The sequence below is a fragment of the Trachymyrmex septentrionalis genome, unplaced genomic scaffold (genome assembly GCF_001594115.1).
Source record: "Trachymyrmex septentrionalis isolate Tsep2-gDNA-1 unplaced genomic scaffold, Tsep1.0 scaffold410, whole genome shotgun sequence".
Lineage (NCBI taxonomy): Eukaryota > Metazoa > Arthropoda > Insecta > Hymenoptera > Formicidae > Trachymyrmex > Trachymyrmex septentrionalis.
The window spans coordinates 7,076-17,199 of record NW_017305581.1 but is presented as its reverse complement, the minus strand read 5'-3'; positions in this window follow the sequence as shown (position 1 = coordinate 17,199).

Genomic DNA, 10,124 nt, shown 5'->3' with positions numbered 1-10,124 from the left:
ATGATGTAATAAGAGGCAAATAAAACAATTTCATCCACATCATTTTATATATGTACTTTATTTTTAGTCTCCATCCATCCATCCTATACCTCGACGCGCTAATAAAAAACCGTATTGAAAAAACTGCGTCATAAAAAAAAGGATCCATTTCTTCTATCCTTTCTTCACTCATATCACGCGCTCTATCGCCTACAAAGCATACTACGTTATAATATCAGTCGCGTTATTAATCTGGCACATGCTAGATAATAATTGTGTCATGTAAAGCGTCGTGCACACTCTATCTTTCTCTAATGTGCGAACCCTTGTTATCTACGCATTTTTTTGGGATAGACGCGGGGGCCCGCAATAGCGGCGGTGGCGGCGGCAGCGGCGGTGGCGGTGGCGGCGGCGGATGAAAAACAATAAGAAACGCATTGTTTATGCGGGTCCAACGTATTGTTTATGTGGGTCCTATTACAACGATGCCGCCGGGACTTCCCGCGCCTTCCCCCTCTACCGCGCCTTCCACCGCTCGCGCTCCCCCCGCACCAACGAGTTCCCCCCGCGCCCCGCGCTCCCCTCAGAGGACCTGAGTTAGAACCCGCCTAGTATATCTACTCATGACACTGCGAATACCCTCCGATAGATTTTCTAAGAACTTATTGACTTATCCTCGTATATATATTTGAGCTTAAAAAATGGGATTACTGTCCTTATAACCATTGTACAATGGTTATAACAATAGTAATATCACATTTTTATAACTTAAATTTCTATGTATATTATTCACAAAAATTGGAGGAACACTTAATTTTTGTAAAAAAGAAACAAAATTGAGACTGTTATAATTTCGTTAAAAATAAATGAAATTTGAATTAAAAAAAAAAAGTTTTAAAGCTTAGAATCTCTACTTTCGAAAAGTTACTGTATTTTTTTAATTTCCATGAGTTTAGTAATTTTTACACATAGAAAACTACAAACTGAACGAAATGAGAAATCTTTATCTCACTTTGTGGACAAAAAAATCTGCAAAAATTTTCGACTTTCTCATGTAAAAGCTTGAAGTTTTTTCTACAAAATCCTTTTTTTTTATGTTTCTACGACTTTTTGTTACTGAATTATGGCGGATTAAAAAGTGAGCACTTTGACTTTGATTGTTCATAACTCTGTTAAAAATCACGTACAGCAATTTTAAGAAAAGATTTCTAAAACTCAAATTTTGCTTTATTTGATCGTGTAGTTGCTAAATTTTTTAAAGAAATCCATAAACATGATACAAATGGTTTAAGGTATCATAAAAAAGTTAACAACTTTTTACTTTTTGTATATTTATTCGAAAAACAGTTATGTGGATCATCGACAAAAATTTATTCTTTACGTTTTTTTGTGCTTTTGATTACCCTATCTAAAAAATTTGTCGAATAGCTATAAGATTTCTTTCGTAGTGGCTATTATAATTTTATGATGCAAAACGTACAAAAAATTGGAAAATTGCTTAATTTCAGTGGAAAAAAATAAAAAAATAAAAAATGAAATTTAATTAATGTTTAAAAATCAATTTCCAATGCATCGACGCTACACTGATCTTTACTAAGTATCTGTAAGAATAATTTTGTTTACTTTTTTTCTTCACTGAAATTTGAAAAATATCGCCACTGTTAGCGTTATCTAAAGCGCATAGGGTATACGTCGCAGAAGCTAGCTCTATTAAAGAAAGCACTTTCACCCACGAACATATTTCGATTGAATTGAGAGTGTCGATTTGTTGAACTTGATTTGCATATCCAGGGTTGGGTAGTGCTAAGTTAAAAAGATAATAGTTAAGTTAAAAAGTTAATTAATTTTAACTTAACTTACAATTAGTTACATTTTAGACTCTTAATTTTTTAACTTTATTTAATTATCCGTAACTATTAATTTTTTATTTTATTTTTTTTAAGTTAAGTCTTAGATATAATACGCGGTAATAGCAATAGCTTAAAATGAGGTGAAAATTGCAAAAAAGAGCAAATTTACTAGGTGTTGACCATTGAAATTATAAATATTCTAGTGAATTTGCTCACTTTTGTGATTTTCACCTCATTTTAAATTACACAATCGATCCCCAGATTTAAATCTGTCAGAAACCGTGAATTTCGATGTATCTAGTTTCTGATAGGTTAAAATCTATTATTCTTTATTATTAAAACACGTCACATCACTATCATTTTCTGCTCCCGTTAAATAGTTGTTCAGTGCAGGAGGACTTATTTTCGATAACTTGTGAGGAAAGATGTCCGACAAAAATTTAAAAATGGCTTTATTACTTAAATTTAATAAGTATATGTGTACAAAATATTTAATCAGTATATATGTATAACAGTCTATGTAAACAGTATATATAAACAAAACATGTAAATTAATGTGAGTATTTTCTAAATAAAGTATATATTTGTCATTTTCGTTATTTGTAAGACTGAAATCCTGGAATCTTAAATGAAAAAATATAAAAAAAACAAATTTAATTTTTCAATTATACTTTTTTTTATTAACTTAACTTTTAATTCAATTAATTCAATTAAAAATTCATTATAAATTAATTTATATCTTAACTAAATTAAATTTTCAAAGTTATTAACTTTAACCTAACTTAGTTAAAAAAAAAAGTTAACTTATCCTATGCCTATCCTTTTTTATAGAGGTTTGTGTTATTTTCTCCTTACGGGAAACGAGTTCATCTCGCGGCGGTGCTCTGTACTGTACTGCTTTCTTGACGGGTGCCCGTAGTTAATAAGTCATCTCGACCATTTTTCAAACAACGATGTTCGGCAGCTGACATTTTACAGCCGACATGTAAAAATCAAGGTTGTGCCGACATGATGTTTCACGACTGATTGTAGACGAGCAAGATTTTTATCTTAGCAAGATTTTTTTTTAATAGAGTTACTTTTTGTGACACACGCCTTGCACGCTTTGGATAACGCTAATGTCGGTGGTATTTTTTCAGTGAAAAAAAAAGTAAACAAAATTATTCCTACTGATACTTAAGACTATTCCACATATAAGGTATAAGTCTTAGCTGTAATCATAAGACCGTAAAAAGCGATAAATTGATTACTTCGTCAGGGCCAAACATTGCCGCGTTCTTTGCGCAGAAACAACATGAATAAAACGTCATGACCTCAAAGCTTTGATCATAGTCACAAGTTTTCGTTTCGTCGAATAATTGCGATTAATACCTTAACCTTATAATCAACCATCGGGTCGATTGTCACGTGATTTATTGCTTGCTTCAATCAATTTATCGCTCTTTATAGTCTTATGGCTAAAACTTTTACTTAGAATAATCTTTAGTAAAGATCAGTATAATGTCGATACATTGGAAATTGATTTTTGAACATTAATTAAACTTTATTTTTCATTTCTTTTTTCATTGAAATTAAATAATTTTTCTATTTTTCGTTTTGCATCATAAAACCATAGTGGCCTTTACGACAGAAATCTCATAATTATTATTCGATAAATTTTGTGTAGATGCAGGATGTATAAAAGCACAAAAAAAATGTAAAGAATAAATTTTTGTCAGTGATCCACACAATTGTTTTTTGAGTAAAAATAAAAGAGGAAAAAATTGCTCATTTTTACGAAACCTTAAATCATTTGTATCATGTTTATGTGTTTTTTAAAAAATGTTGGCAACTATACTATCAAATAGAGCAAAGTTTGAGCTTTATTAGAAATTTTTTTTTTTAATTGTTGTACGGTGATTTTTAAGTTATGAGCAATTAAAGTTAAAGTGCTCACGTTTTATTTAATCCACCACAATTCAGTAACAAAAAATCATAGAAACATTTTTGAAAAACAATTTTGTAGGGAAAACTTTAAGCTTTTACAAGAAATAAATGAAAATTTTCACAGATTTTTTTTAGGCACGTGACAAGCTCACAAAGTGAAATAAAGATTTTTCATTTCGTTGAGTTCGTAGTTTTCTATGTAAAAATTACTAAACTCATGAAAACTAAAAAAATACAGTAATCTTTTGAAAATAGAGATTTCAAATTTTTAAACTTTTTTTTAATTTAAATTTTGTTCATTTTTAACGAAGTTACAACTGTCTGAATTTTGTCTATTTTTCACAAAAAATTAAATGTTTCTCTAATTTTAATGAAGAATGTATTTTACATTTAAAAAATTAGCATAATATTATTTAATAGAGCAACGTTTCAGTTTTAAGAATATGTTTCTTTTTAATTGGAGTACGATGATTTTTAATATAGTTATGAGCAATCAAAATCAGAATGCTCTTTTATTTATTTCGTATGTAACTTGATAACAAATATTCGTAAAAATTTTTTTAAAAACGAACTTTTAAAAGACTTAAAATTTTCACATTAGATAATCAAAAATTTTGCAACAAATATTTTGCATATAATTATATTTTGTATATAATTTTGAGCTAACAAAATTCCACAGAACTTTTTTTCTAATGCAATATTATTTAAATTATAACATTGCAATAAGTTTTACACATTTGTACAAGTAATATCACACATTTTTTAATAAATTTTTCACACGGTCACGCTTATGGTCCACAGTGAGCACACGCGGCACCCATCTTGCCGATAGCTTTTTCATACCCAATTGTTCGTGCAAAATTGAAATCACTGTGCCATGTGATATGCCTGTGGTCTCAACGAGGTGCATCCCGAACGAGGTGCATTACATGTGATGTACGACCACATTTAAATTCATTCCAATTGTATACAGTCGCAAATGCTGGTACAGATGTGCTATGAACATTATCCAACTCGGCTTTGATTTCTTTCGGCGTTAAAACTTTCATATGTAGATGTTTGAGCACTGCACGGAACTCGTTTTTTTTCCATTTTGCAAAAAATACAAAGATTGTTCGCTTTAATTGTCTACAGAAATAAAACCATGCGATGATTAGTGCTCAAAAGTTGAGTAATCAGCTGAAAGATGCTACTTGTCAAAAAGTAATGTGACATGATACTGCGAGTGCCCTTTGACAGATTTTCTAAGTTCTAGGGCCGTTCCTAAGAGTCTTCTAATAACCTAAGAACTTATTGATTTGCCCTCGTATAATTTCATTCTTTAAGAAAATGGAATAATGTTTTAGTGAAAAATTTTATTTTAACATTAAAAAAAATTGTAAACATGTTAAGTTTGTAAAATGTGCTTAAAAAAATCATAACTTTTTAAATATTTTCAAATACAGCTTTAGCCTAGTACTCTTGAGATGTGCTTTAAAAAAATAATATAATTATACGCATTTCAAAAAAGATATTTATTTTGAAGGTAGAAGATGGTCGTTTTTTAGATGTAAAAAAGATGTTAAATTCGAATAAAAGGCTATTTATTATTGGTTCAAGTTATGTAAATTTATTATTATTATTAATACTGAAGACAAATATGAGTGAAAAACATACAATGCAAATACATATTATAGAAAACGTTACTTTTTGCTACAGCAATCTCAGTACACAAATAGAGTCTGCGTTTATTACACATAGGTCGCAGACACGACGGACATTCTTTCTTTGTCGTTTTTTTTTAATTTACTTGAAATACACAATCTACATCTTATTTGCAATTTAAAAATATAAATTATAAATTTTTTAACAAAAACGATGCGTTGGTTACATTTACTAACACTTTGACCCAAGAAAAAAAACGCTTTTTGCGCGAATGTTAGATGCACACTAACGGCCCGAATAAAAAGCTAAGCATCCCTGTCAATAGTTGAAGTTTTAAACCTTCAGTCAATGACAGGTACGCGTCCTTCCGATGCCAGAAAGGTTCTAAAATCTAGCATGAAAGATGATGCTCAAGTCATTTTGATCCAAGAGGACTTAAATACAAAGGGTTAAATACTTCCATTTTTTAAATAATAAATAATTGCTCAAAAACTTAAATTACTGCATTGATACCGGCGAACGCGAAACAAAATATTATACATGATGTTTTATTTGTAATACTTAAATTAAGTTTATTCTTTTATATCAATAGTATACTCGTATAGTTAATAAGTTTTAGGTACGGTTTGCCACATTAATATTGTGCACAATTAAAAAGTAAGAATTTTATACAATTAGGTATATCAATTTTGATTAAAGGACAAAATTGATAACGTTCATTACACTAAATATGACAAAATACGATATTGGTAAGTTTTTGTTACTAATCCGACTAAAAGGATAGTATTAAGTACATATAATTGTATAAATATTAAAATTAAGTCAATAAATAAGTAAAATAGATTGTCATAGTTCACCAAGCCATTTTTATAAAGAAGTTATAAGTGACCATAGGTACACGAACCTAGACAAACTATAATCAAAAATATTTATTTAATTTTTTAGCATCTTAGTAGTTTTTTAATCACAAAATATTTCTATTTATAAATACGATAAGAAACGCCAATAATCTGTCAAAGTTAGGTGCTTCGAATGTATATAATACAATATATATTCTTTGTTTAAATTTATCTCAGATGTTACTATACGCCAAAATGTTCGGACTTTTAAACATAATCAATCTCAGACGCTAAGAATTTAAAATATGATTAGGCGCCAAAACATTTGTTAGGACATTCCTATATGAATTCAAACCTCTCTTCTCTAAATTAAATTAGAAAAAACGGTTAACTTATTGCGAAAAGTATTACTTCAGCCAGGATTTAAACCTTGGACTGGGCGCACAGTTACATCTGAGATAAATTTAAACAAAGAATATATATTGTATTATATTTGAAACGTCCAATTTTGATCGATTAGTGGCTTTCTCTATTGTATTTATGTATTCATTTATACAATCGTATGTTATTCTTAAAACACGCTGTCTACCCGTACGGAAAAAACTATTAGAATGCCAATAATAATTAGTAGAATGCTATTAGTAACTATTCAATGACAATAGTTATAAGCATTCAACAGTACTGCATTGAGTATTGTAACATTAGTAATAAGACTAAATAGTTTCCACTACATAATTATAAACTATTAACCAGTGTGAACTTTTAGAATGTAAGAACTACTGAAATAACCACTAGTGCAGACATTTAATAATTTACACTCTCATACTAATCATTGAATAGTACAAACCAATAGTGTGCAGAAATGTGCAAAATTAAACTAGTGCACATTCTGTACAGTATATACATACAATTGAATATTTCTTACAACATTCAATAAGGTATATTCTTCAGTCAGAATCAAAATAGAAATTCCCAAAAAGTTTCATATCTACAAATACAGAATTATTTACAGAATCTTCATCTAATTATTTCTGAAAATAATTAAAAAATTTTGCATGTATTTTTTCAAAATTGAGTATTTTTTAAAGTTATGTTTGTATATGCCACGCGTACAGCTCCATTTGTACATTACAATTATATTTAACATTAAATCTCAGTACACACAAGAAGTTAGCATAATCCCATTTATCCGATTTATGCATTCGAACATGCCATTAAAGCAGTGGTGATGAGGCTGGGAGGAAAAAAACTTATGTATCACCTTTACAATTTTCTTGCTTGGCGACCTTCTAATGCGCCATTAGTTACGTAAGTGTAAAGTGTAAAATGCATGTTAGGGTTACCCTAATATGAATGAATGCACATCATGAAAAAATGTTTTAAATCAATTTTATTATTGTATATTCTTAATATCAGAAAAAGATTTCTTCTTCTACTTCCTTGTTAATGGCTCTCGGCAAATGCGGCAAATACTATTGTAAATGTAATAATAAATTTTAATATTTACCATAGAAAAACGATGGAGTCACTTTTTTTTATTTATTTCTATCAGAATTAAAAAATTTTCGGATTATGATTAGTTTCCATAAAACTGAAAAATCATTCATTTTTACTTTGCAAAAAAAATATCGTTTTTAAGAACAAATCGCAAAAACGCTTACAATTTCTTAAAGTTTAACTTATTAGCTGTTGATTTATCACTAATAAAATCTTTTTTCATTTATTTTTGATAAAAAAATGAGATTTAAAAAAAACTGGTTTTTTTACGTTTTTTTCAATTCCTTTTCACTTATTGCAAAATATCTTTTGTGCTACGACACTTTAGACTTTCTAACTCAAAAATTCTTTTTTTCTTCAGTCTTAAAACAATAGATTAAAAAAAAATTAGTTAAAATCAATGCACTATAATCTGAGATATAAGCAAAAGAAAACGTAGGATTACATATATCCTAATGTGAATAGATAGGGACTTTTTTGAAGTGTGTGTACTGAAGATTAATTATTTTTTTATATCTGTTCCGTCTCTTTCACAACATCTTTGACCAGATATGTTACAACTATACGTCCATTAGTATTATGGGTGTTCATGGTTCTTCCAGGAGCAGTTCCCATACGATCGCAGAAGTCAAACATATTAAATGGAAGTACAAATTCGGATTGGTGACTGCACAGGAGCATCATAAAATTAGTTGTCAAATTCATAAAGGAAACTTTCTTTTTTATTATAATTTTGTCGTGTATCCTCTGAAATATGATGCTCAATAATACTTATTTTGCATTAAAACTTCAATGAAATTTCAGTGAAATTTTAATGAAATTTTTTCCACCACTGTTACACTGTTACACTACTAGCTAATTTACTATTACATTAATAGTGACATTAGTAGTCACATTAGTAATGACACTAATAGTTTTTTTCTATAAGGGTACTTACGCGTTCTCTCATTATACATATCAATTATTGCGGTGAATATTTCCGAAGTCTTAGTGGTTGAGTTGACTAAGATACTCACCTCAGAAAGTCGAAAGGTCTCAGGTTCGAATTCTGATTGAGGCAATCTTTTCGCAACAAGTTAATTACTGTTTTTTCTAATTTAATTTAGGAGGGAATGATTTCACACAGGAATGTCCTAACATTTGCCTAATCATATCTTAAATTATTATCGTCAGAGATTGACTTTGTTTGAAAGTTTGAACGTTTCGACGCATAGTTACATTTGAGATAAATTTAATCAAAGGATATATACTCGTTAAAAAAATTATCACATAAGTAAATTTATATCAAAATTTCGCATAAATTCAAATAAGCGTATCTCCGCAAAAAATAATTGCACTTAAAAGTTTTTTTTTTTTCATTCTCAAAGGTAAAGTCTGTACTTTACGAAGCTTTCAATGAATTTTGAATTTATTCTTATTCTTACCTGGTGTTTTTTCAAAAATAAGAACGTGTTATTTTTTTTTTTAATTTTATAGTTTGACGCACGCACGCACACGCGCACGCATACACGCACGCACGCACGCACGCACACACACAAATACACAAACACACAAACAACACGATTCGCAAAATCCAACTCCCAGTAGTGCGCATTGGGTAATGCTAATGCTGGTGGTAATTCAATCAAATGCATAGGTATAAATTTGATACACTACATCTTCTCCAAAAGAAAATCGTACAAAGCTTAATTTTTTTTTAATTTACAGGAGAAAAGTCCATATTTTACGACGGTTATCGTAATATTTACAAAAAAAATTTACTCCACCTCGTAGAGTGCGTCAAACTATGCAAATTTCTTAAAAGAGAACACGTCCTTATTTTTTAAAAGATGCCAGGTAGAGATAAAAATAGATTCAAAATCCAAGCTTCGTAAAGTACAGATTTTATTTTTAAGAATTAAAAAAAAACTTTTAAGTGTGACCATTTTTTGCAGAATTACACTTGTTTAAAGTAGACACATTGTAGACACATAATAAAAACTGCTCCGGATAATTCTTTAGATATGGTGCCAATCAGTATTGCTTCTTCCGTTCTCTTCTCATTTTTTTGCAGTTTATTTGTGTACAATATCAGCATTCGTCAATTCCTAACCTTTTTAGCTACTATCGACAGCAATCAACTTTGCTGACAAAATATTGTTTGAGCAGTAACTGCTCAAATTGTTTAAACGTACTTTTAAACGCATTCTTAATTGTAAGTTTCATACATGAATTATTATAGAGAAAATGATTTTATATTAAAGAGGTCGTAAGGACATCGTAAAACATATATAATATATTAACGATATATAATATATTAAGTTTCTAACCTATAATTCAATTGACAGTTTGTACCCAAGCCAACTAGTTTTGTTTGCATAGTATTTTCAAAGAAGTTATTTTGTAAGAA